The 25140-nt window shown below is 43.1% G+C and overlaps 1 protein-coding gene across 3 annotated transcripts in view; it reads left to right on the top strand.

The window, feature by feature from the left end:
* The first annotated feature begins 13252 nt into the window (after positions 1-13252).
* Positions 13253-25140, top strand: part of LOC137351682 (leucine-rich repeat and immunoglobulin-like domain-containing nogo receptor-interacting protein 2) — a 192576-nt gene continuing 180688 nt past the window's right edge. For all 3 annotated transcript variants that reach the window (XM_068016384.1, XM_068016383.1, XM_068016382.1), the window contains exon 1: positions 13253-13831. The gene's annotated coding sequence lies outside the window, so the exon portion shown is untranslated. The remainder of the gene's footprint in view (positions 13832-25140) is intronic.

Genomic DNA, 25140 nt, shown 5'->3' with positions numbered 1-25140 from the left:
TGGTCACGGACCAGTTGGATGTTGAGGCAGTGGAGGCCCTTCCTGTTGATGGATCTCACTGGCCGCTTGCTAGGTGCCTTGATGGCCGCATGGGCACTTGCAGCATGTATTCATAGAATCAGCCCTATGTATTTAAGGGCATAGCATCTCTTGGACAGATTCATAATAGTGGTGGCAGAACTGAGTAGGTGTTAGACTAGTTAATGCTTAGAAATGACCAGGGGGACATCTATTCATAGAAAACGTTCAGTGTGTCCTTGTAACTACTTCTTCCAAAAGGTACACAGAAAGAGCTCTGTGATCAGCAAGCTGAAGAAAGAGGATGGCTCGGTAACGTCTTCGCAGTCCAACATACTAAGGATCAGCAAATCCTTTTATGCTGGGCTTTGCAACGTGAAGCCCACAGGACAGCACAGCCTCCCAGTCCTTCCTGTCATCTATCACAGAGGTCTTAGATGACAGCATGAGGGAGAGACTGGACAAGGCGCTAACTCTGGACGAGCTGACAAAGGCCGTCAGGTCCTTCGAGATGAGTAAAACTCCTGGAAGCGATGGCTTACCGGTTGAGTTGTATTCGGCCCTGTGGGACTGGATCTGCCCAGACCTGCTGGAAGTATACGAGAGTATGCTTCTGGCCGGCAGCATGTCAGAATCCATGAGGAAAGGCATCATCACCCTCATTTACAAGCGGAAGGGGGGGGAGGGCAAAAATTGGCGGCCCATCTCACTGCTTAATGTTGACTACAAGATTCTGTCCAAAGTCATCGCCAGTCGAGTCAAGTCTGGTCTGGAGTTGGTGATTCACCCTGATCAGACCAGTACTGTACCCGGCAGGAAGATCTCAGATAGTCTTGCGCTACTCAGGGATACGATCGCCTATGTACAGGACAGGAGGGTGGACATCTGCCTTATCAGCTTGGACGAGGAGAAGGCTTTTGACAGGATATTGCACACATACATGATGGACGTGCTTTCCAAATGGGGTTTGGGGAGGGAATCTGCAATTGGATCAAACTGCTCTACACAAACATCAGTAGCACAGTCTCAATCAATGGGTGGGAATCGGAAAGTTTCCCGATCCAATCTGGAGTCGGACAGGGCTGTCCCCTCTCCCCTGTCTTGTTTGTTTGCTGTATTGAACCCTTTTCTGAGTCTATTAGGAAGGATGCGAGCATAAGAGGGGTGACAATCCCAGGCAGCGGAGGCACTCAGGTCAAAGCCTCCCTGTACATGGAGGACGTCGCCGTCTTCTGCTCGGATCCGCTGTCCGTTCGCAGACTGATGAGCATCTGCGACCAGTTTGAACTGGCCTCGGGAGCCAAAGTTAACCACGGCAAGAGCGAGGCCATGTTCTTTGGGAACTGGGCTGACCGATCCTTTGTTCCCTTCACCGTCAGGTCAGACTACCTGAAGGTGCTAGGGATATGGTTTGGAAGGGCCGGGGCGTGCACCAAAACCTGGAAGGTACACCTGAGCATGTGGGAGTAGCGATCCCTCTCCATTGTGGGTAAGAACCTGGTCATCAGGTGCGAGGCGCTCACATTGTTGCTGTATGTGGCGCAGGTCTGGCCCATACCCCACTCCTGCACCATGGCGGTCACCCGAGCCATTTTCCACTTCATCTGGGTATCTAGAATGGACCGGGTCCAGAGGGACACGATGTTCAAACCTCTGGATAAGGGTGGGAAAAATGTACCCAACGTTGCCCTCATCCTGATGACCACTTTCGTGTGCGGCTGCATCAAGCTGTGCGCAGAGCCCCAATATGCAAACACCAAGTGTCACTACGTGCTGAGGTTCTATTTGTCCCCGGTGTTGCGAAGGATGGGCCTGGTCACATTGCCGCAGAACGCTCCATCCAGTTGGAAAGTACCGTACCACCTATCCTTCATGGAAAACTTTCTGTGGAAAAACACCTTTGACCACCAATCAATCAGGCAATGGTCGACACGGAATGTCCTCAAGGCCCTACGGGAAAACGAGATGGTGGATCCTGTCGGATGGTTCCCTGAGCGGACTGCCAAAGTCTTTTTGCAGAATGCCTCATCACCAGAACTTTCAAACAAGCACCAAGATGTAGCTTGGCTGGTGGTGAGAAGAGCCCTCCCGGTCAGATCCTTCCTGCATGCCCGGAGTCTCACCCCCTCCGCACACTGCCTTTGAGGTGGCTGTTCTGGGCAAGAGATTGGTGCCCACCTCCTTCTGGAATGTGTCTTTGCAAAGCAGGTGTGGAAAGAGATGCAGTGGTTTTTGTCGAGGTTCATCCCAAGCAGCTCTGTAACACAGGAGTCTGTGCTCTACAGGCTGTTCCTAGGGACACACAACGAGATAAACATCAACTGCTGCTGGAAGACCATCAATTCGGTGAAAGACGCTCTTTGGTCTGCCCAAAACCTGCTGGTCTTCCAGCACAAAGAGTTGCCCATGACCGAGTGTTGCAGACTGGCACATTCCAAGATCCAGGACTATGTGCTCAGGAACGCACTAAAGCTTGGGGCAGCCGCGGCAAAGGCTCAATGGGGAAAGACCACTGTGTAAGGTCCCCCCACCAAAGTGAACTGAGGGGCTGGATCCATGGGAAACCCCTCGGGCTGTATCCAGAAAATATGGGTTTGTTGCAAAATGCACATGGCATGTAAAATGAAATGGAAGGGTTGTGAGGCATCTCATTCCTGTATTGAAGGAAACTGATCTCCTTTGCACTTTTTGTATTGTCAGCTTGGTGCTGTTTTGAACTGTTTTGTCATGTATTTTTAATGGATTTTTATGAATAAAGTATATCTTGGGGAAAAAAAGTCTTTGTAACTAGGGTTGTCAGATATTGTCAATGCTCTAAGCACTTTCTATATCAATATTATTCCTCTACTTGCAGAACAAAAGGGTTTCAATCAGTAATGCCAGTGATTGACCAAATCGTACAAATCTGTCACCCTATTCAGAATCCACGGTTAAAACTCCACTCCGTTGTCTTTTAACATATTCAAATGTCAGACCCACGTTTGTGATGTGCTAACAAATTTGCTTGAGTTAAATGTGGAAGTCAGCGGGTTCCTGCTGGCTTCCAGACACTTTGGCATTGTGCGCTTTTAATTTGCCGACTGCACAGACATCTGTCCACTATGGCAGGTTAAAATTCCCTCCCATATTGTCACCTGTGCTTTCCTGGAAAGACTTTGGCACATAGACATTCACAGCTGTAGTGACTTTCAGAACCACTGGGGGCACTATATGTTCACTTCTGCAAGTTTTCATTGAGGAGGTGGTACCAGTTTATTTCACAGCCTCTGGCTTAGTTTCAGCTCCTTAAATACTACTGTTCATTTGTTACCAGTTAGTTCTGCTTGGAAGAATAGACCAAATATGTTGATTCTAGCAAAACTTTACGATTCTCCTTGTGTGTATTTGACATAACAGGTTATCCTTTTTTATTCCTGCTGATCCTCCTCTGCCAATTGAATTCCAAAGAGTTGAAGTTCTCAGCCTATTTTGTAGGAAACAACCTTCAAGCTAAGCTAAGCAACGCAGTCTGCAACCATTAATGTAAAGCTTGTTTAAATGATGGTCAGGAGCTTACCACATGATAGAAGTAGGGAACCATGCAAAATGGTACATGTTGAATTTAAGTGCAATTATTCTGCTATTAACAGGCCCAACAAGGCAAAAGCATGGATTGTGGCACCATAATGCTGATGAGCCACTTCATTTCAGCCATCATTTTGCAGTATGCAGTAAATGTGCTCTAAATGTGTACTTCTAAAATATTTGCACCTAAGGAAACCAGTAACATAAGCATTAATAGTTACCCTGATAGTAATTTCCATTTTAAAGGTATGACTGACCTGATATCAATTTCATTCTCTGGGAACCTTTCCCATACACCCACTACCCTGCGGAAATTTGTTTCCCTAGATTTTTCACTTTGATTAAGGCTTGAAAATTCTGTACTTGTGTTTTCTCATCCCATGCTCATTGTCCATGTTAAATACCTTGTTTGCTCAACTTTAATTTATACATTTCATTATTTCAAAGACTTCTAATACACCTCCTCTCAGTTTTCTTAGCCTAGGTTTTCTGCCCTTCCATAATCAATAGGAGAGAAAATGAGCCAACTTTTTCTCCAGTGAAATCAGCTTACTCATTGAGCCATTGTTTTCTGATGAAAGGTCACAGATCTGAAACATTAACTCTGCTTCTGTCTCCACAGATGCTGCCTGACCTGCTTTCCAGTATCTGCAGTATTTTGCTTTTACTTTACTCATTAAGCCATTTTTCATAACTTAATCCCTTATGACCAAGAATCATCCCGCTTATTCTTCACAGAACTGTTCTTAATGTATCTCTAGCAAGTTAAAAATTTCCCTTGGGTGCTCTTGGCTCTTGACTAGATTGCACATTGTGAAACTGCATCTTCCCAGGCTATGATTTTCTGTCTATTAGGGTCGAAGCAGAATTTTAAAATCCTGTTCTTTTTTTCACATAGGATGACCAAAGCTGTACTCCAGGACTGGCCTCGCTACTGACCCCAATATAACTAATCAATTCACTTCCAGATGCAGTGCAGTACCTTGTTTGGCTTTTGGTAATTGCTCTACACCAGCCAGATGCTATCAGGTTATGATCAATGATTACTCCAAAATTCCTTTCGTTTCCAGCCTTTGCTAGTGGTGAGTTTTGATTATAGAACCATATAGGTTAATGACATGGAAGAAGGTCATTCAGCCCAGTTGTGGGGCTGGATTTTATGCTCTCCCCATGGCAAGTATGGAGGCAGGGAGAGCATTTAATCGGGCAAGATGGTGACATGTGGGGACCCTGTCACCTTCCCACCTGCCACCCCGATGGTCTATGGTGGGAAGGCCCATGGACGGCCTTCCTGCCCCGCCACAAATTGAGACCCTTAAATGGGAAATTAATGCCCATTTAAGGGCCTCTTCCTGCCACCGTTGGTATTAGCCTAGCAGCGGGTGGTCCTTTCGCCACATGGGCAACACGGCGAGCAACCCTGTGCAGGTTGCCTGCTGGTTCCCAGGGGGGAGACCCTCTTTCAAAGGCACTCAGTGCCTGATCAAAAGACCTGACATGGGGAAGTGGGGGGCTGGGGGAGGGGGCCACTGAGAGTCATGCCCTTGGTCTTGCTGCTGACCCCTCCCCCCCAGCAACACCCTCCCTTGCGACCCCGGCACCACGAACCCCCTCCCACCATCACTCACCTGTGACCTGGGTCCATTGACAATCCTGGGCCTCGGGTCGATGCATTACTGGCACCAGCCACCACCTGCCTGGCGGCACTGCGATTAAAAGGGCTGCTCCTCTGATTGGCTGGCAGCTCTCGGTGGGCAGAAATTCCGTCCCTGGGGTCCTTAATCCCAGGGACGGCCCACTGCTGCCCAGTTAAGTGCTTGATTGGCATGTAATATGGCGAGCCTGCTCACAAAGAGGCGATGCGGGGCTTTCGCTGGCTCAAGAGCCGGCGGGTGAAAGCCTTGTCACCTCCATTAAATACCGCCCTGGGTTAAACATTCTTTTAGTGGATAGAAAATCATGGACTGAGAGCCTATAATATGATAAAACGCCCTTTGCTAGAGCCATCCTAAGTGATCCCATTGCCCTACTCTCTCTCTTTTGCCCTGTATCTTCCTCTGCTTCGAATGTTTATTTACTCTTCCCTTAAAATCTGCAGTTGACTTGACCTCAATCACTCCCTGTGCCAAATTATTCCATGCTCTAACAACTCTGCTAAAAAGTTTCCTAACTGCTCTCTCCACTATCTTAATGACAATTTTAAATTGATGATCCCTTGTCACTGACTCCCCAATCAAAGGAAATTGTCTTTTCCTATTTACCCTATCAAAACCGTTCATAATTTTAGAAACCTGTGTTAAATCTGCTTTTAGTTTTCTGTGCATCAAGGGAAATAGTGCCAGTATTCCCAGCCTCTCTTTATTACTGTAATTTGTTCTCCTTTGTATCATTTAAGTGAATCTATATATTTATGCTCTCTATGGTTTTAATGCTTTTCCTGTAATGAGGTGCTTAAAACCATACACAATACTTTATGACCATCGAATTGGCTTGCACAATTATCATTATCTCTTGTTTTGTAATCTATGCTCCTATGTAAAAACTCCAAAATGCCATTGGCATTATTCAACTGAACCTGTACTTTTCACAAATTATGTATTTGTCCCACACCCATCAACATCTTGATCTTCCTTACTTTTCCTCCCAAATGGATTACCCCATTGCATTAAATTGCATTTGGCACCTACCTGTCCATTCCCCTAACCTGTGGACATGCACTCCAAGGTCTCTCACTTCTTCTACCCCTCTCAATATCCTCCCATTTATTGTGTATTCCCTTGCTTTGTTTGCCCTTCCCAAATGCATTACCTCTTACTTCTCCGGATTGAATTTCATTTGCCACTTTTCTGCCCACTCAACCAAACCATTGATATCATTCTGAAATCTGTTCTCTTCACTATGAACTACATAGCCAATTTTTGTGTCATCTGCAAATTTTGCAATCATGCCTCCCACATTTAAGTCCAAATCATTAATATCTACCACAGACAGCAAGGGATAAAACACTGGAAACTGCTTTCCATTCGCAAAAACATCCGTCAACCATTACCCTTTGTTTCCTGTCTCTGAGCCAATTTTGGATCCAACTTGCCACATTCCCCTGTATCCCATGGGTACCTCTCTGAGTGTCTTATCTCTGCTGTTCCTCTTTCCCTTCCATGATTATACGGAACATGGATATGCCCATTGGAAAAGCAATTCCAGTTGCTTCGTTCTTCACAATGTATAGGGTGCTAAATCTGGGAATTCTAATTCTTTAGGCTTTCCAGATGGAATCCTAAAACAAATTAGTGCTATAAATATATAAATTAGGGGCCTAATACATGCTAAACAACGCATTCAAAATTAGTCAGCAATGAGAAAGTAGGTGTCGGGCCTTCCATTCTCAGGATCTTTCAGCAGACTCCATGGACATCAAGAAAAGATAAGTTTTTTTAAAAATGTAATCGACTTCCTCCCCAACTTAGCCCATTCAAACCCCACCACTCACGATTCACCCGAAGGCCGCTGCCAGTATCATAATTCTTTGAGGAAGTTACATGTGCTGTGGATAAAGGGGAACTGGTGGATGTATTGTACTTAGATTTCCAGAAGGCACATCAAGTTTATTGCACAAAATAAAAGCTCATGATGTAGGGGGTAACATACTGGCATGGATAGAAATTGGCTAGCTGACAGGAAACAGACAGTGGGCATAAATGGGCCATTTTCTGGTTGGCAAGATGTAACGAGTGATGTGCCACAGGCATCTGTGCTGGAGCCTCAACTTTTTACAATTTATATAAATGACTTAGATGAAGGGACTGAAGATATGGTTGCTAAATTTGCTGATGGCACAAAGATAGGTAGGAAAGTAACTTGTGACGAGGACATAAGGGGGCTACAAAGGGATATAGATAGGTTAAGTGAGTGGACAAAGACCTGGCAAATGGAGTATAATGTGGGAAAGTGGGAAATTGTTCACTTTGACAGGAAGAATAACAAAGAAGCATATTATCTAAATGGTGAGAGATTGCAGAGCTCTGAGATGCAGAGGAATCTGAGTGTCCTAGTGCATGAATTGCAAAAGGTTAGTAGGTAGGTACAGCACGTAATTAGGAAAGCTAATAGAATGTTATCATTTATCGCGAGGGGAATTGAATACAAAAGTAGGGAGGTTATGCTTCAGCAATACAGGGCATTGGTGAGACCACATCTGGAGTACTGTCTACAGTATTGGTCTCCTTATTTAAGGAAGGATGTAAATGCATTGGAGGCAGTACAGAGAAGGTTTACTAGACTAATACCTGGAATGGGCGGGCTGTCCTATGAGGAAAGGTTGGAAAGGCTAGGCTTGTATCCGCTGGAATTTAGAAGAGTAAGAGGCGCCTTGATTGAAACAGATAAGCTCCTGAGCGGTCTTGACAGGGTGGATGTGGAAAGGATGTTTCCCCTTGTGGGAGAATCTCGAACTAGGGGTCACTGTTTAAAAATAAGGGATCGTGCATTTAAGATAGAGATGAGGAGAAATTTTTTCTCGCAGAGTCGTGAGTCTTTGGAATTCTCTTCCTCAAGAGGCGGTGGAAGCAGAGTCTTTGAATATTTTTAAGGCAGAGGTAGATAGATTCTTGATAAGCAAGGGGGTGAAAGGTTATCGGGGTAGGTGGAAATGTGGCGTAATCAGTTCAGCTAAGAAGTTATTGAATGGCGGAGCAGGCTCGAAGGGCCAAGTGGACTACTCCTGCTCCTAATTCATATGTTCATAGCAGCCCAACATTGATTCCACACCAAGCTGCATGGGGACGCACCGTGGGATACCAATGTTCACCAGTCTAATTTAAAAAGAGACCCGAGGTCAATTTTCGATTGGGACTCAGGCCTATTGTTCCCCACACCTAGTTTTATCCCTTCATAGTTTAATTTTTTTGTATATTTCATTAAAAGCCACTCATGTTTTTGTGGTGGTTTTTAATGACCATTTAGAATCTTGAGCAGATTAGGCCTGGCTCCTGCTTTGCTTTGTGACATAAAATCTCAGCAAGGGGGTCAAAAACAGGCATTAGACATTGCAGTTAGACATGTAAGCATCTCAATGGCTCTCTTACACAACTCCAGGGGTGCATGAAAAAATTTCCGAACCTGTTAGATGCTCTCTACGTGCAGGACTTTAGTCCCCAAAATTGGAGCTTGTTGAGGCCATTTTACATGCATAAAATGGGTGCATTGGGAGTTCAGGTTTCTATCCCATTGTCTTGATCTCAGTTTTAGCATGCTGAAGTCTATCTTAGAATTAGATTTTGTTTGGAATCAAAATGGTCCCTGATTATTACCATTATTATGAACGCCAGTGGATGTGGTTTATTTGGACTTTCGGAAGGGTTTCGACAAAATCCCACATAAGAGATTAGCTTGTAAAATTAAAGTGCATGGGATTGGGGGTAGTGTATTGCGATGGACAGAAAATTGGTTGGCAAACAGGAAACAAAGAGTAGGGATAAATGGGTCTTTTTCAGAATGGCAGGCAGTGACTAGTGGGGTACCGCAGGGATCGGTGCTAGGACCCCAGCTATTCACAATATATATTAATGATTTAGATGAGGGAACTAAATGTAATATCTCCAAATTTGCAGATGACTCAAAACTAGGTGGGAGGGTGAGTTGTGAGGAGGATGCAGAGAGGCTTCAGGGGTGATTTGGACAAGTTGAGTGAGTGGGCTAATGCATGGCAGATGCTGTATAATGTGGATAAATGTGAGGTTATCCACTTTGGTAGCAAAAACAGGAAGGCAGATTATTATCTGAACGGCTATAAACAGAGAGAGGGGAATATGCAACGAGACCTGGGTGTTCTCGTACACCAGTCGCTGAAGGTAAGCATGCAGCTCCAACAGGCGGTAAAAAAGGCAAATGGTATGTTGGCCTTCATAGCGAGAGGATTCAAGTACAGGAGCAGGGATGTCTTGCTGCAATTATACAGGGCCTTGGTGAGGCCACACCTGGAATATTGTGTGCAGTTTTGGTCTCCTTATCTGAGGAAGGATGTTCTTGCTATAGAGGGAGTGCATGAAGGTTTACCAGACTGATTCCTGGGATGGCGGGACTGACGTATGAGGAGAGATTGTGTCGGTTAGGATTATATTCACTGTAGTTCAGAAGAGTGAGGGGGGATCTCATAGAAACCTATAAAATTCTAACAGGACTTGACAGGGTAGATGCAGGAAGGATGTTCGCGATGGTGGGGGAGTCCAGAACCAGGGGTCGTAGTCTAAGGATACGGGGTAAACCTTTCAGGACTGAGATGAGGAGAAATTTCTTAACCCAGAGAGTGGTGAGCCTGTGGAATTCGCTACCACAGAAAACAGTTGAGGCCAAAACATTGTATGTTTTCAAGAAGGAGTTAGATATAACTCTTGGGTCTAAAGGGATCAAAGGGTATGGGGCGAAAGCGGGAGCAGGTTACTGAGTTGGATGATCAGCCATGATCATAATGAATGGCAGAGCAGGCTCGAAGGGCCAAATGGCCTACTCCTGCTCCTATTTTCTATGTTTCTATGAATAATGTGCTCTATTATGCTCCTTATTTATTAGTTTTGTGAAAAAAATTTTTAGATAGGTGGACAGATACTATATATAAAATACAACAATGGTTATAAAAATGATTGTGTGCATCTGTGTCCATTTACAGACAACTCATTAGTTTATGTTAACTAAATGACATCGATGTGTTATCAATAACATTGTTGGTATGGACAAACTCCTTTCTCCTGCTTAGTTAGTCTCAGTCTGAAGCTATTGTTTAGCTGTTTACAGTCTCTAACCAGTCCCTGCCAGGCCAAGTCTCCAGTTTTTCATCATTGGCCCAGCCTCTATCTTTTCTCCATCTAGTCTCCAGCCTTTCCATGCCTTTCCCCAATCAGCCTTCGATGACTGACCTTTCCCCACCAGGCTGCAAGCAACAAGAAGACTATGCTAACAATCAAGGTCTTTTCCAGTTCCACTTCTCCACAGGTCACAACATATATTTTTTTAAATGTTTACCCAGTTACCCATGCAGTCCATCATATACTCTACTCTTTATCGCAGAATAAAATACACCAACCAAGTTTCTTTAATAAACAACAAATTTATCAGTTTATTATAAAATAAGACTTAACCAGTAATGAAGCAAAGCATTAACACACAGATTGAAATACAAAAGTTCCCCTTTTTAAATTCCCCACACACAAACTGAACAAAATACAGAAGTTCTCTTTACAGAGGTCTGTTACAAAAAAAAGACAAAGAAGAGTACTTTGGCCAAATACTTGCTAATTAGATTAGAGATACAGCACTGAAACAGGCCCTTCTGCCCACCGAGTCTGTGCCGACCATCAACCACCCATTTATACTAATCCTACACTAATCCCATATTCCTACCAAACATCCCCACCTGTCCCTATATTTCCCTACCACCTACCTATACTAGTGACAATTTATAATGGCCAATTTACCTACCAACCTGCAAGTCTTTTGGCTTGTGGGAGGAAACCGGAGCACCCGGAGAAAACCCACGCAGACACAGGGAGAACTTGCAAACTCCACACAGGCAGTACCCAGAATCGAACCCGGGTCCCTGGAGCTGTGAGGCTGCAGTGCTAACCACTGTGCCACTGTGCCGCCCCTGCCAGAGAAGATATGGAAAATAGTCAGTTGTCCCTTTTTGGTCTGGGCGTCCCAAATATACATAGGCAGCTGTCACTGGGATCTTTCTAGAGCTGTTCTTTTCAAGCGATTTTGAGGATCAGTTTGGCAGGCTTTCCAGGATAAATGTGGTATGAGAAGTTTCTGGCGGGCTTTTCAGGAGAAATGCAGCATCGCTTCCTCTTTTGCGTACACTTGATTCTCAGGAAGTTCTCAAAGAGATGAAAGAGGGTGAGCTGATGGTGGCTGCTCTCTTGGCTGGTTTTTCTCCAACTGTCTTCAAAACATTTCACACCCCAACACACTGTCCAAAATGAAACCAAAAACAGTATCTCAAAAGTCGAGCCTCCTGACCCCTATAAATCTTGACCGCTGTCACTTCTCTGTAAACATCTTCCCCAGGTCACCAAGATTTCTGTTGTTTATTTCTTAAAGAACATGACTTCCAGCAAGGCTGTTTTTAAACAACATCTCAGTGTCCTTTCAATGGACTGTGAACAACAAAGCCAAGTCCAGCTTCTATGAAATTTTCAGCCTTCCAATGAATTCAGCTCCACAATTTAAATATAAGTCCTCAAAAACATATACTGAACAAAAAATATAGAAGCACTTTTGTAACACTATCCAGCCCATAGCAGAAGCAGATCCCTTCCACTGCACATCAGGCCCTTCCTTCCATTTCCTAGCATCTCTCTCCTGATCTGTGCAGCCTGGGTCCAGGGCTTACTCTTTGTTCTGTTTATCATGCCCAGTTACATATGATATTCTTTTGGCAATTTGAAGTTTGGATCTCCAAGTTTGTCTTCAGATCTGTTTCAGAGATGAGCAAAAAAGAACAGCATGAGAGATGTACCAAAAGAAAAGGAGACACAAAAAAAAAATGGAGACAGCGATTCTATAGGAAATGGAGAGAAAGGAGGAAAAGGTTTGCGATGCATTAGATAGGGAGATGTAAAGAAATAGAAAATTGTATGGAAAGGGAAAGTGTCTAAACAACAAAACTTACATGAAATAGCACTTGCAACATAGTAAACCATTCCAAGGCACTTCACAGGAGCATTATAAAACAAAAGTTTGACACTGAGTCACATAAGGAGTTATTAGGACAGGTGACTAAAAACCTGGTCAAAGAAGTAAATTTTAAGGAGCATCTTAAAGGAGGAGAGAGAGCCAGAAAGGTTAGGTCCTAATCTGCTGAAACATTGAAAAGAGAGATGTGCAAGAGGCCAGAATTAGAGAAGTGCAGTGAACTAGAAGAGATAGAGAGGGGCAAAGCCATGGAAGGACTTGAAAACAAGGATGAGTATTTTAAAATCAAAGTGTTGCTGGACCTGGAGTGAGCGCAGGATGATGGGTGAATGGGACTTTGTGCAAGTTGGGATAAGGGCAGCAGAGTTTTGGATGAGATCAAGCTTACGGAGGGTGCTAGGTGGGATGCTGGTCAGGAGAGAATTGAAATCATCTGAGACTTAGAGTGAATGAGAGATATCCTGTACACACAGGGGAGGAGAGAATTGAGGAAGAGACAGAAACAAAGTTTGTACTATATTTTTGTGGTAATGTTCAATACAGAAAAAGGAGTATGTATTCAAATCATGTATTTAGATAAATGATTGTATATTATGTTTTGCTTACAGTTGTTCATACTGTGGGATGACATAAATTGTGCAAACTTGTAACAAAAGATCTTTCTGTTTGGTTCTTTGAGGCTAATTATGGGTATAACAGACTTCAAAATATTTCTCACACAAAGGATAAAACAAAAAGGATATTTTGTCCTAGTCCTAAATCTGGCAATCAATTAAACTAATTCAACCCTATAGAAAGACGAAAATGATTAAAAACAAAACAGCATCTTCCAGCTAAATGCGACGTCTTTGCTCAAATTACCAGCAGCCTATGTGCCTGTCTGTTCTGCTCACTGCTCATTCGCTGTCCATGGAATAACTTTGGCAGAGGACCAGAAATTTTTACAGCAGAGGAAGGATACCAAACAAGCCAGTACAGACAGTGTATGTGACACACAGGAAACTAGAGCTGTCTTTGTCATTTACTGTGGCTGTCTGCGAAGATCGCTCGCAAATTGTAACAGCAAACTATTAAAGCAAATCCCTAAAGGCTTGTGGATCTTAATGTATGGAAAGACTTTTCCTATTGTGGTATTAATTGCAAGGGCAGCGACAGTTGCCTGTAATGAGTGACAAATAGTTCTATAAGCACCCCTGACAGACCTATGCCTGCCAGAGCTTTTAACATTGAAGTTCTGGCTCGAAGCAGATCACTACCAACAGATGAAGTGAAGGTTGATTCTGGGACACAAGCTCTTCTCTATGCTGTCCCCAAAGAAAAGAGAAATGAGCGAAATATATCTGCATTCCCAAAATAGCACAAGGCACTGTGAGCTGGCTGGACTGTAGAAAAGCATGAAAAGTATCTTACAGGAATTCTATTCAGATTTTATTTTGTTCAGTGTCTTACCACAAGTCTTTCACAGTCTGTGCTTCTAGTCAACAGCTTAGACCAAAGCTGCAGCTGCTACTAAGCTACTCTACGATTATGGTGTGGAATGTGGGGATAAATACAAACCTGGGTAAGTGATGTGTTGCTTTGTTAAATATTACTTCATCATTTCTATTCTCTTATAATATGGTGTTAATGATTATAGCTGTTTCTGTTTCCCATTGTATCTTTATAGATAAACAAATGTGCAAACAAGTAGGTGAAAATATGGTTTTCAGCTGTGTGATTTTAATGCTGCACATTCGATGTACTGTACCAAATTATATCACTGCCAAATGTCAATAAAGAAAAACTGTACCGTGTGTAAAATGTTATAGAACTCCAAATCCATGTCACTTCTAGAAATTGCAACAAAATCTGCATTAGCATTCTGCACATAGCTGTTATTATTGCACCAAGGTTGGTTTTCAGCAATCCGTCTGAACTTAGAATATTTCAGATCGTGGTCAAGTGTTGCAATCTTCTGTTACCCTGAATTAGAAATTAAATCCAGATATCCAGTGCAACCAATTACTTTCCCAAAAGAAGACAAAATGCTTTAATATTTAAAAAAATGTTGTGGCATTTTATTTTTAGAAAGTGTGATTTTTCAAAATCATACTGCAGTCTCACAAAAGATTAATAAAACTTATTTCACATGTAGGTTTTGCATTGTAATCCTGAGACGCTTTATTAAACTGAAATTATTGCATTTGGTTGGTGTCACCAAACATTTTGAATTGAATTAAAAGTTGTTGAATAACCTTTAGTTGTACTTTATTTATCTATCAAATCATAATGTATTCATTCATCAGAAAAATATAAAATTGTATTAATTGTATCTTTGATTTAAAAATTGCTAACATTTCCTGATGATTCTTTGTCCCTTCATGAAGTTATATTTTTAATTGCTTTCTGTAAATTCAATAAAATTGATAGTCCAACACATTTTACTTGTTTGGATTGGTAATTTTGATTTAAAGGTTTAAATGTAATTTTTGTCACAGTTATTGCAAATTAAATTAATTACATCTGCAACATTTGAGTTTAACTACAAGCTTTTAATGAAGTCCAATAGCTTTTGCCAGTAATATTTAAGGGACACATACCAGGATTGATATTGTGTGCCTTGCATAGCTGCAGTGCATGTTTGGACGTGGAATGTGTCTGCTGACGCAGTGCTTTCTCAACTGTTAGAGCTTGCTCATCTAGTACTTTTAATCAATGTAGATCAACAGAGGAATCAAAACGATCACAAAAGAGTAAAACAGCACGATGGGCCGAAGGGCCTGTTTCTGTGCTGTTTGACTCGAAGATGTACCTTGAATCTGGAAGACAGATGATAAATTGGAATTATTTTAGATTTTCTGCCATTGGTTGTAGGGATTCAACTTACTAAGATCAATTAGATTCATTTCATTGTGTGGAATAATTAAACATTAATATCAATATTGATTAATTTGATTTACCTATTTTGAAACAACATAGTAAAGTATGCTTTTTTGTGAATCTTTATTACAAAATTGTCCAAAATAAAATGATTTGTTAAATTTTGGCAAATATAGAGATTTTAGGTATGTTGCAAAGGTGCTGGCGAAGTCCACCAAAGCATGAAGAAGCCACTGCTCATATCACCAGAATTAAATAGCACCCGTTTTAATGTATCTTGATGTCATGTGAAAACATTTGGTCCTTGAAATTTTACAACAGACGTGGAGATCGCAATGCCCGATTCATCCATGTGCATTGCTTCCGATGCAGGGAGCATGCACACTTTGTGCTGCCTGCTTATTTAAATGATTGTAGCATACAGCTAGTGCTAAGCCTGTTGTTGAGTGGCTGCATGCCTGAAGGGGTGCAAAATTGAGAGACCACAATGAGTTAAAGCTAGCCTGCAAAACTTAAAGGGGAGTGCATTCTGGCTGAAGCAGGTGTTGGAAGTTATTCTACCTGGGGAAAGACACAAGAATGGCACAACATGGGAGGGAGTGGGCTTCAAGATTTTCCGGCGCTGCACTGGAGGCCTTCGTTCAGCAGCTGGAAAGGATGAGCGATGTCCTGAATCACCACAAGCCAGGAGGCCCTTTCAGACAAACTTTTTGAAAGCAGTGGGATTGGATAGCCATGATGGTCAATGCCAGGTGTCCATCCCCCAGGGCCTCAAAAAGTTCAATGACCTCACACAAGTGCAGCTTCTTCTGAATGCAGCTCTAACAACACTCAAGAAGCTCGGCACCATCCAGGACAAAGCCTCCCGCTTGATTGGCACCCCATTCACCAACATTCACTCCTTTCACCACCGACACACAGTGGCAACAGTGTGTACCATCTACAAGATGCACTGCAGAAACGCACCAAGGTTCCTTGGACAGTACCTTACAAACCCACAACCTCTACCAACTAGAAGGACAAGGGCAGCAAATACATGGGAACACCATCACCCGCAAGTTCCCCTCCGAGTCACACACCATCCTGACTTGGAACTATATCGCCGTTCCTTCACTGTCGCTGCGTCAAAATCCTGGAACTCCCTTCCTAACAGCACTGTAGGTGTACATGGACTGCAGCAGTTCAAGAAGGCAGCTCACCACCACCTTCTCAAAGGCAGTTAGGGATGGGCAATAAATGTTGGCCTGGCCAGTGAGACCCACATCCCATGAATGAATAAAAAAAAAGTGAATGTATCTTCAAATGCTATATCCCACTAAATGCATCATTAGCCTCGTGCACTATTAATGTACCACACCCCCGTTACTCACTGACCAACAGGACTTATACCTGATATTCGTTGCTTCTTCTCACCCTCAAACACTTAGCACTGCTTCAAGCCTCACACTCAAAACTCACAGCTTGCTTACTCTGCCAGCTATTCAACCATGACAGTCACGTCACCCAAACATATTGCACTCCACTTGCTGACACATTTCCCTTTTTCGCAGGACAAGGTGGCACACAACCGGAGATAGCAGGACCTAACCAGTGCAGGACAGGCAAGGCTGCTTTTCCTTAACCTGAAGGAGGACAGGGTAGTCGCCAAAATTGAAGTGCCCATGACTGAGGCTGTGGTCAGTGGCAAGGCTGAAACCATTCAAGTTGATAGTATGCTCTTACCAAATTCTCCTCCTCACATCCTACATTCCCCCTCTTTTGACAACCACAACCTGGCCAGGCAGTGGAAGAGCAGGAAGACAGTGATGACGAAAAAGCATCATCACTCGCTATCACACTCACAGCCACCAATTCAGACGCTGACATCTTAGGGGATAGCTTAGAGGCAAGATGTGCATGTGGTATGCATAAGTGGCCTGCAGTCAGGGCAGGGGACAAAGGTAGCACAGATGCTAGCTTGCTAGAGGGCGAGGTCAAACATGAGTCTAGCTACAGAGAACTCTGGTGAAGATTGCGATGGGACCGTCTCCATAATATACAATGAAATGATTGGTTCATCGGCAGGTCTGCCAGAAAACCTGTGATCAATGTCAAGAAGCATGGAGGAGCCAGCACCAATTTGACGCAGGGCTTTGCACAGAGCATGGAGCTCATCCTTTCCATCATGGAAGTGGTGGCTAACTCCATAGTGCATTGTGGGCACAACCATGATGCAGAGTCTGATGACTGATGCCTCAACTTCCGTTGCAGCACAAGCAGAAGGTGCCCAAGGTCTCGGTGCTGCAGTGGAAGCTGAGACTGAAATCATGTAAACTCAGCTTGCTACCCTGCAAGCTCAGATTGCTGCCATCATAGCAGCGGAACCCAGTGTCCAAAGGGATTTGCAAGGTGTCACAGCAGTTCAGCAATTTGTCCACCAATAGATTACTAGGATCATTGAGGTGCTGGCCTGAGGGAGTGGCAGTAGCTCTGTGGAACATGAACCTGCTGTTTTGTCTTTCACGAGGGCATCATCTCTCACCATTGCCTCTCCGCCAGTGCCCTTGCTGTTGCCTGTCAGCTAACCAGCCCAGACTGCTGCCACCAGTGTCAAGATGGTGCAATCCAAAGCCAGGCCTGCTCGTCCAGAGCTGCTCAAGGTCATCTTGCAATGCCGTCTGCAGTCACCACCACTGAAAGTCAGCAGCGTTCCAGCCAGGATGCAGCTGCTGGGATAGAACTGCTGAGCAGCATGAGGACGGGCAAAGGCACATGGAAGACAGGCACTAAAGGACTGCACAAAGGTGATTAGTTGTCATTTGTATTCAATATAGGAGGGTTTGATTTATAAATTTGGTTTGCAGTGTTTATTTTGTGATGGCTTTTAGTTTTACATTGTGGCCAATCGGATGCTGTGATGGTCAATAACAGAGGGAAGATCAAGTGTGGGAGTGTTGATGAATGGGAAATTGGGGTTGCATTCATTGGTGCCGCAGTCAGATGAGTTAATCGTGGACAGCCCAGCTACAAGAGGGGTGTGTTGGTTGCCTCCTCCCTTCCTTTTTTTAAATGTTTCTTGGGATGTGATGTCACTGGTAAGGCCAGCATTTATTGCACATCCCTAATTATCCTTGATAAGATGGTAATAAGCTGGCTTCTTGAACCGCTGCAATCCATGTGATGTAGGTACACCAACAATGCTGTTAGGGAGAGAGTTCCAGGATTTTGACCCATTGACAGTGAAGGAACGGCAATATAGTTCCAAGTCAGGATGGTGTGTAACTTGGAGGAGAACTTGTTGGTGGTGGTGTTCCCATGTGCCTGTTGCCCTTGGTCTTCATGGTGGTAAAGGTCATGGGTTTGGAAGGTGCTGTTGAAGGAGCGTTGGCAAGTTGCTGCTGTGCATCTTGTATATGGTACACACTGCTGCCACTGTGCACCGATGGTGGAGGGAGTGAATGTTTAAGGTGGTGAATGGGGTGCTGATCAAGCAGGCTGCTTTTTCTTGAATGGTGTTGAGCTTCATGAATGTTGTTGGAGGACCACTCATCCAGGCAAGTGGAGAGTATTCCATCAATCTCCTGACTTGTGCCTTGTAGATGGTGGACAGGCTTTGAGAAGTCAGGAGGTGAGTTACCTGCCAAAGAATTCTCAGCCCCTGACCCACTGTTGTAACCACAGTATTTATATGGTTGGTCCCGTTCAGTTTCTGGACAATGGTAACCCCGCGGATGGTGTTAGTGGGGTTTCAGTGATGGTAATGCCATTGAATGTCAAGTGGGCGTAGCTAGATTCTCTCGTTGGTCATTGCCTGGTACCTGCGTTCAGCGAATGTTACTTGCCACTTATCAGCCCAAGCCTGAACGTTAAACAGGTCTTGCCACATGTGTTCATGGATTGCTTCAGTATCTGAGGAGTGGTGAATGTTACTGAACCCTGTGCAATCATCAGCAAACATCCCCACTTCTGACCTTATGTTGGATGGAAGGTCATTGATGAAGCAGCTGAAGATGGTTGGGCCTTGGAAAATACCCTGAGGAGCTCCTGCAGTGATGTCCTGGGACTGAGATGATTGGCCTCCAACAACCACAACCATCTTCCTTTGTGTTAGGTATGACTCCAACCAGTGGAGAGTTTTCCCCGTGATTCCCATTGACTTAAATTTTACTAGGGCTCTTTGATGCCATACTCGGTCAAATGCTGCCTTGATGTCAAGGGCAGTCACTCTCACCTCACCTCCTCGTCCTCCTCCTCAGCTGTTCACTGTACAGCCAGTGGCAAGGGCTGTGCCCTCATGATGACGGTGAGATTGTGAACCATGCAGCAGACCAACACGTGTTTTGACACAGAGCGGTTCAGGCATTCCAATAGTCTGCTCTATCACATTCAATGAGGCAGTATGGTTTTCATTATATCGATGCTGGCCACATGTGTGTGGCTTGCCCATGGAATTATGAGTCATGTCATCAAAGTCATGAGCCCTTGTCACCCAGTATAGCCATTCTCTGGTTTGCTGTGATGCCTCAAATGCACTTAAATGAAGGCATCACAACTGCTGCCAGGATACCGGGCAATGACCTGCATGATATGCTGTGTCTGGTCAAACGCCAGCTTGACATTGAGGGATTGGAGTACCTTTCAGTTGCAGTACATCAGAATTGGCATGTGCCAGACACAAAGGTTCATTTGGCCACTGCCACCTTCACAGCCTCTAGCAATATGGTCCTCACCCTGCTCTGATGCTGCAGTTGTGGCTGCAGTAGGTGGCAGATTTGAGTGAGGATGTTCCTTAGTGAAGCGGAGAAGTCGACACACTGCCTCTTGCTAAGTGTCAGGTAGGAAGTTGCTCTCTGAACACCTTGGGTGGACATGGCCTCCTGTTGAGAGCCCTTCTCCCAAATCTCCCTCTTCCAGCAGCTTGTCCAGTTCTGTGTCGCCTCTGCTCATCCTCCCTGCCATACGGTAGCCAAAGGTGTTGCAAGCTACTGCACCCATGTCTGGGAGCATGTGATTTTTGCAGAATCTTTTAAGTAAGGATAAATTTGTACAGCATGTGCCACACTACTTTCTGTAGATTTCAGCAACTTTAAACAATTCTGAAAACCACCAAACGCTTTTACAATCACAGCAACAGCCAGCAGAAATGAACCAGCAACTAACCTGAAAATAGTTGATGATCTCTTTAAATAGTGCTAGTGGGGGTGGGGGGTGTCGTTCCAGCTGCTGAACACATGTTCAGTTGTGCAAGGTTAGGAGAGGGCGTCAGCTGAGGATTGAGCTCCAAAATGTTGCACACTGATTAACATCACGATCTGCCTAAGCTGCATAATTCCCTGCATGTGCACTAATGCCCTCACCAAAATGGTGCTGCAGACAACATTTTGGCGGCAAAACAGCACCCTTAGTACTAAAAAAAAACAGGTGCAACAAAGCTGAATTTCTTAGGCTTGGTATTTTCTTTTTGTCGATGCCTATCCTTACATTTCATTGGCTCCTAGTACTATGGCATATACTGTAACACTGGAAACATTGATACATATATGTACCACAATTGTGGAAATATTGATTTGAAAAACAGTCATGTACATAGACAGAATTAAACAGTTTTAACAAATTCCATTGTTTTATGTTTAAAAGACTATCAGGGTAGCATTCTAATTAAGCTTCTTTTGAAGCATGCAGTTCGTATCATGTGCGGAAGGCACCTCTGCTTTCACCTATGAAGTTGTTCTTTTCTATCAGGATATTCTTTGTATATTGGCCCCTCTCCCTCTTGTACTCTCTAAAACAGCTTTTAAATGCCACAGAAGCTGTTATATATTTGGGTCTTTATACTGCCACGGTATAGAGTCTAGCCAGAGAGGTTCTTGGACTGTATTGTTTAAATATTAATCTTTATTTTGTAACAACTATACACGCTCCACACTAGCCTGTGTGTCTTCTTCAAAGGCCACGCTGTAACTGTTCTCAAGTCTCTCCCACATGATCTCTTACATATTGTAGTGGACATTCTCTCAAGATTAACCCTTTGATACCCTTATACTACAGAAGTAATTTAATTGTGACCAGGAAACCACCACAAATACTAAATAAGCACCCGATTTAGAGCAATAAGCATTTTCTAGGAAGCCAACTGCCATGGATATTATGTGAAAATCTACATTTAATGGACCTATTACACAAACAAAAACTCAGTAGCACTTCCACTTTGGGTGCATTCAGTGATTCTGCCACAAATTGCAGCCAAAATTGCGCCTGTTTTGAAAAATGTTGCCCCTCCACCTCCATCGAGTTTCTGCTCAAACTCATTTGCATATTGCCAAACATAAAATCTGCCATGAACTAGTGCAATCAGAAGCTTTTCATCATGTAAATTTATTTTAAATAATTTTTCTTTAAAACATATTCCATGATTATATTTAAGAGTAGTAACTTGATAAAGGTGAAAAGAATACCTCTAAAAGTTTGATCAATGCAGCTGAAAATGGGTATGACACAAAAAAAAGCATCTTAAATCACAGTGTCAATCCACCACCTGTGAATAACCCAACTTAAATTACTGAAGAGGACTTTGAAAAAAAAACAAAGCTATTTGCTGGTTAGATTGGGGTACAGTAAGATAGTTCCTTAGTAACTTACAAAAAAACCATTGCAAAACTTTCAAAATGTTGCTATTATTTTCCTTGAGCCCAGACGATTCAGCTTAATTTTTGAAGCCTCCTCGAAGGACAGTGAAATGAGTGCAATTAGTGGAAACTCTCAATAGTGATTAATTCAGCCTGGAAGGGAGAAGGACATGGGCAGTTTGGTGTGTGGGGCCTGTTTCTGGCGCGATGGTTTTAAATTAGCGCAAAAGATGGCAGAAACTCAAGTTGCGTTGAATGCAATTTGCACCTAAAATTCCACAATCTTTTGTGCCAGCTACGCTGATGTCAGGTGGCAAGTGCCAAAAAAAAAAAAGCATCAAGCAGAAACTCCAGACCAGGAATTATATTAAACTCCTTCTTTACTCAAGTATTTCGCTGTAACTAATATCATTCTTATAGGTCCTACATGACTGGAAGTATAAAATATAAGGTTTTGAGCAAAATAAATGCAAATATTTAATATCTTTCAAAGCTTAACAGGGAGCAGGATTGAATGGTACAGGCTTACTTGACAGCTATCCAATAAACAAACTGACCCATATGGTTAAGGGGTGGGGTATTGTAACGAAGACCAAAAAGATTAAATTAATTTATGTCTTTCTCTCATCACCAAATATTTCTGCAACAATGCTTAATGTTACTGAAGAGGTCTAACTTCAAGACTTTTTAAACCAGAGCTACCCCTTCTTAATTAAATAATGGATCATTTTTCCATGAGCTGCTTCCTCCAAGTTAATTTATCTGTTGTACTTATTTTTGTTATCTACTTTAGCTATGCAAAGGTGCGCAAACAAAAAAAGTGATTCAATTGTCCTCAACCATTCAGAACACATTTTTAAAAATGAGCAAGTCGTGACAAAATGGGAAGTTTCAATTGTTACACTTGCAGACGTTCTATAAGCACATGTTGGGTTCTCAAGTCGTCATCTGTCATGGTACATTTTAATGTTTAAATGAGAGATTTGAAAATAACATCAAAAGTCTGGACTGTTTAATTTAGAAATATTAATCAGAGAATACTACAATGAAAATTAAATGCATAATTGAGCCACAAATATATTACATTTTAAAATTAAATGATAATTCCATCATTGGAATCAATCCAAGTGCAGTTTTAAATTAATCTAGTTTTAGATAACATTTGCCATAATTTTCCTCTTCAGAGGCATAAGCCAATGCATTGGCCCCAAATATATACTTCTGTATATGAATCATATTTTCACCTAATATGCTACTGCACTACCTAATGAACCAATTTAAATATTAAATTCTGTGCCTGGTTTAAGTGACTTATAATCACTGTCCTGAAGTGCTCAAACAAATAGATGAGGTTTGCAGCTGGAAAGAGTTCATCTTTTGAATTGTATTTCACTGTCACAAAGTAAACAGAAATCCGTTCCTTCCAAAAATGTATTCATTCAAAATCAAACTCCACTTCCGGTGTGCAAACTGGGGCAGTATTGGATTCCCCCCACATTGTTCCATAAGAACACAGGAAAAGGCCATTCAACCCATTAAAGCTTGTCGCTCCTATATTGAATTTCACAGTTTAGCATCAGCATTTTGAATGGGTTTGCTATCTTCACCTCTACAGTCTTACCTGGTAGATTATTTCAAACATTAATCGTCCTTTGAGAAAAATATCCTCTTCCTTATTTATTTTAAATTTACTTTCCATTAAAGAAACGTCAATGTATATCCTTTGTCCTACTGACCCCACTTACCTTTTGAATTCATTTTTGCCATACAATTTAATCCTTTATATTTCTCCACGAGATCACTTTTAATCTTCTCTCTACTCTGCAGAGTTTAACCTGCCCTAATCTGTCACAGTAGCTCATCCCCTGTACACTGGGATCATTCTTACTAGTTCCTTCACACTCTTTTTGCACCTTGACAATTAACATACCTTGTGCAAGAGTTCTCAGCCCTCGAATTTCCACATTTGCTGCAACTGTAATGTACGTTTAAATCTAGGGATGCGGAAGAGTTAGCAGGCAGAATTTTGCAACAGAACATAACGTAACGACTGAAGAAGCAGTCGTTTTTGTTTATGATGGGGTGGGTCTGCATATTTGCAGTCATATAGCATATTTAATGCAATGAAGCATCTAAAAATACTTCACAGAGGCAAAAAACCCTTGATATTTTAAGTTTGCAGAGGGTGCAAGGTGGGCAGCCTGCCAGGAGAGCATTGGAACAAAAGATCGGGATTTAAGCATGGATGTGAATTCTGTGTGGGGCAGAGTGGGAAACCTGGAGGAATGGGTTTCCTGAATCTCCTGCAGAATTTAACTGCTGGGTTCCTTTTAGTGAGGTTTCTGCTCACAAGCAGCCTGATTGATAGGTTGCAGCCTTTTCAGGCCAGAAGTCTGCTTCACGGGGCCAAAGCCCTGTAGGTGCATTGCAGGAATGAGAGAGATCATTGTGGGGGGGGGGGGGGGGGGGGAGGTTGCGAGGGTCTGGAGGGAGTTCCAATCTTGGGGAGTTTGGGGGAGGGATCTGATGGTGGTTGGGGCAGGGAGGCAAACATTGCAGGAGTGGAAGAATTTACTGGTAGCTTGTTGTGCCTGGAGGAAGTACTCTGTTCCTCCTAGCCCACAAGCAGTGCTGTAAAGGCACTTGCTTCATGGATTCAGCCCCTCGCCTCCTTTATGCTGGCGAGTTTCCCAAGGCCCGGGAACCAGGCTGCCTGTGGTTAAAAATAGGCTGACTGCTAAAATGAAGGTATGCAGCCTCATCATAATATTCAAAAGGCCAGCTTGCTTCCTGTGAGTGGGTAGGTCAGCCTTCCCTCGTCCCGCTTCCATTAAAACCAGAAGTGGGCAGGTTCAAGGCGGGTTTGGTTCTAGTTCCAAATTTTTTGTATTTTAACGTCTGACACAATCACAACCCTCCCATTTTTGGGAATTGAGTTTCAGCCCATTGAGTTTAAAGATAATAAAGGCATCAATGCGGGTTTTAGCAGAAGATGAATTAAGGAGACAGGTGATATTACAGAGATGGAAGTAGACCGTCTTGGTGATCGGGAGATGTGGGATTGGAAGCTGAGATCAGTGTCAAATAGGACTCCCAGGTTGTGAATGGACTGCTTTAGTCTCAGACAGTGGTCAGGAAGAGGAATGAAGTCAGTGGCTAACGAATAGAGTTTGTGGTGGGGACTGAAGACAATGGCTTTTGTCTTCCCAATATGTAATTGGCAGAGATTTCTGCACATCCGGTACTGGATGTCAGACAAGCAGTGTGACAAAGAGAAGGAAACAGAAGGGTCGAGAGAGGTGGTGGTAAGGTAGAACTGGTTGTCATCAGTGTACATATGGAAACTGATGTGTTTTTGGATGATATCTTCAAGGTGCAGAAAGTAGATAAGAAATAGAAAGCGGGC

This window comes from Heterodontus francisci, chromosome 36 (genome assembly GCF_036365525.1).
Source record: "Heterodontus francisci isolate sHetFra1 chromosome 36, sHetFra1.hap1, whole genome shotgun sequence".
NCBI lineage: Eukaryota > Metazoa > Chordata > Chondrichthyes > Heterodontiformes > Heterodontidae > Heterodontus > Heterodontus francisci.
This window is presented reverse-complemented; position numbering and strand designations above follow the sequence as displayed.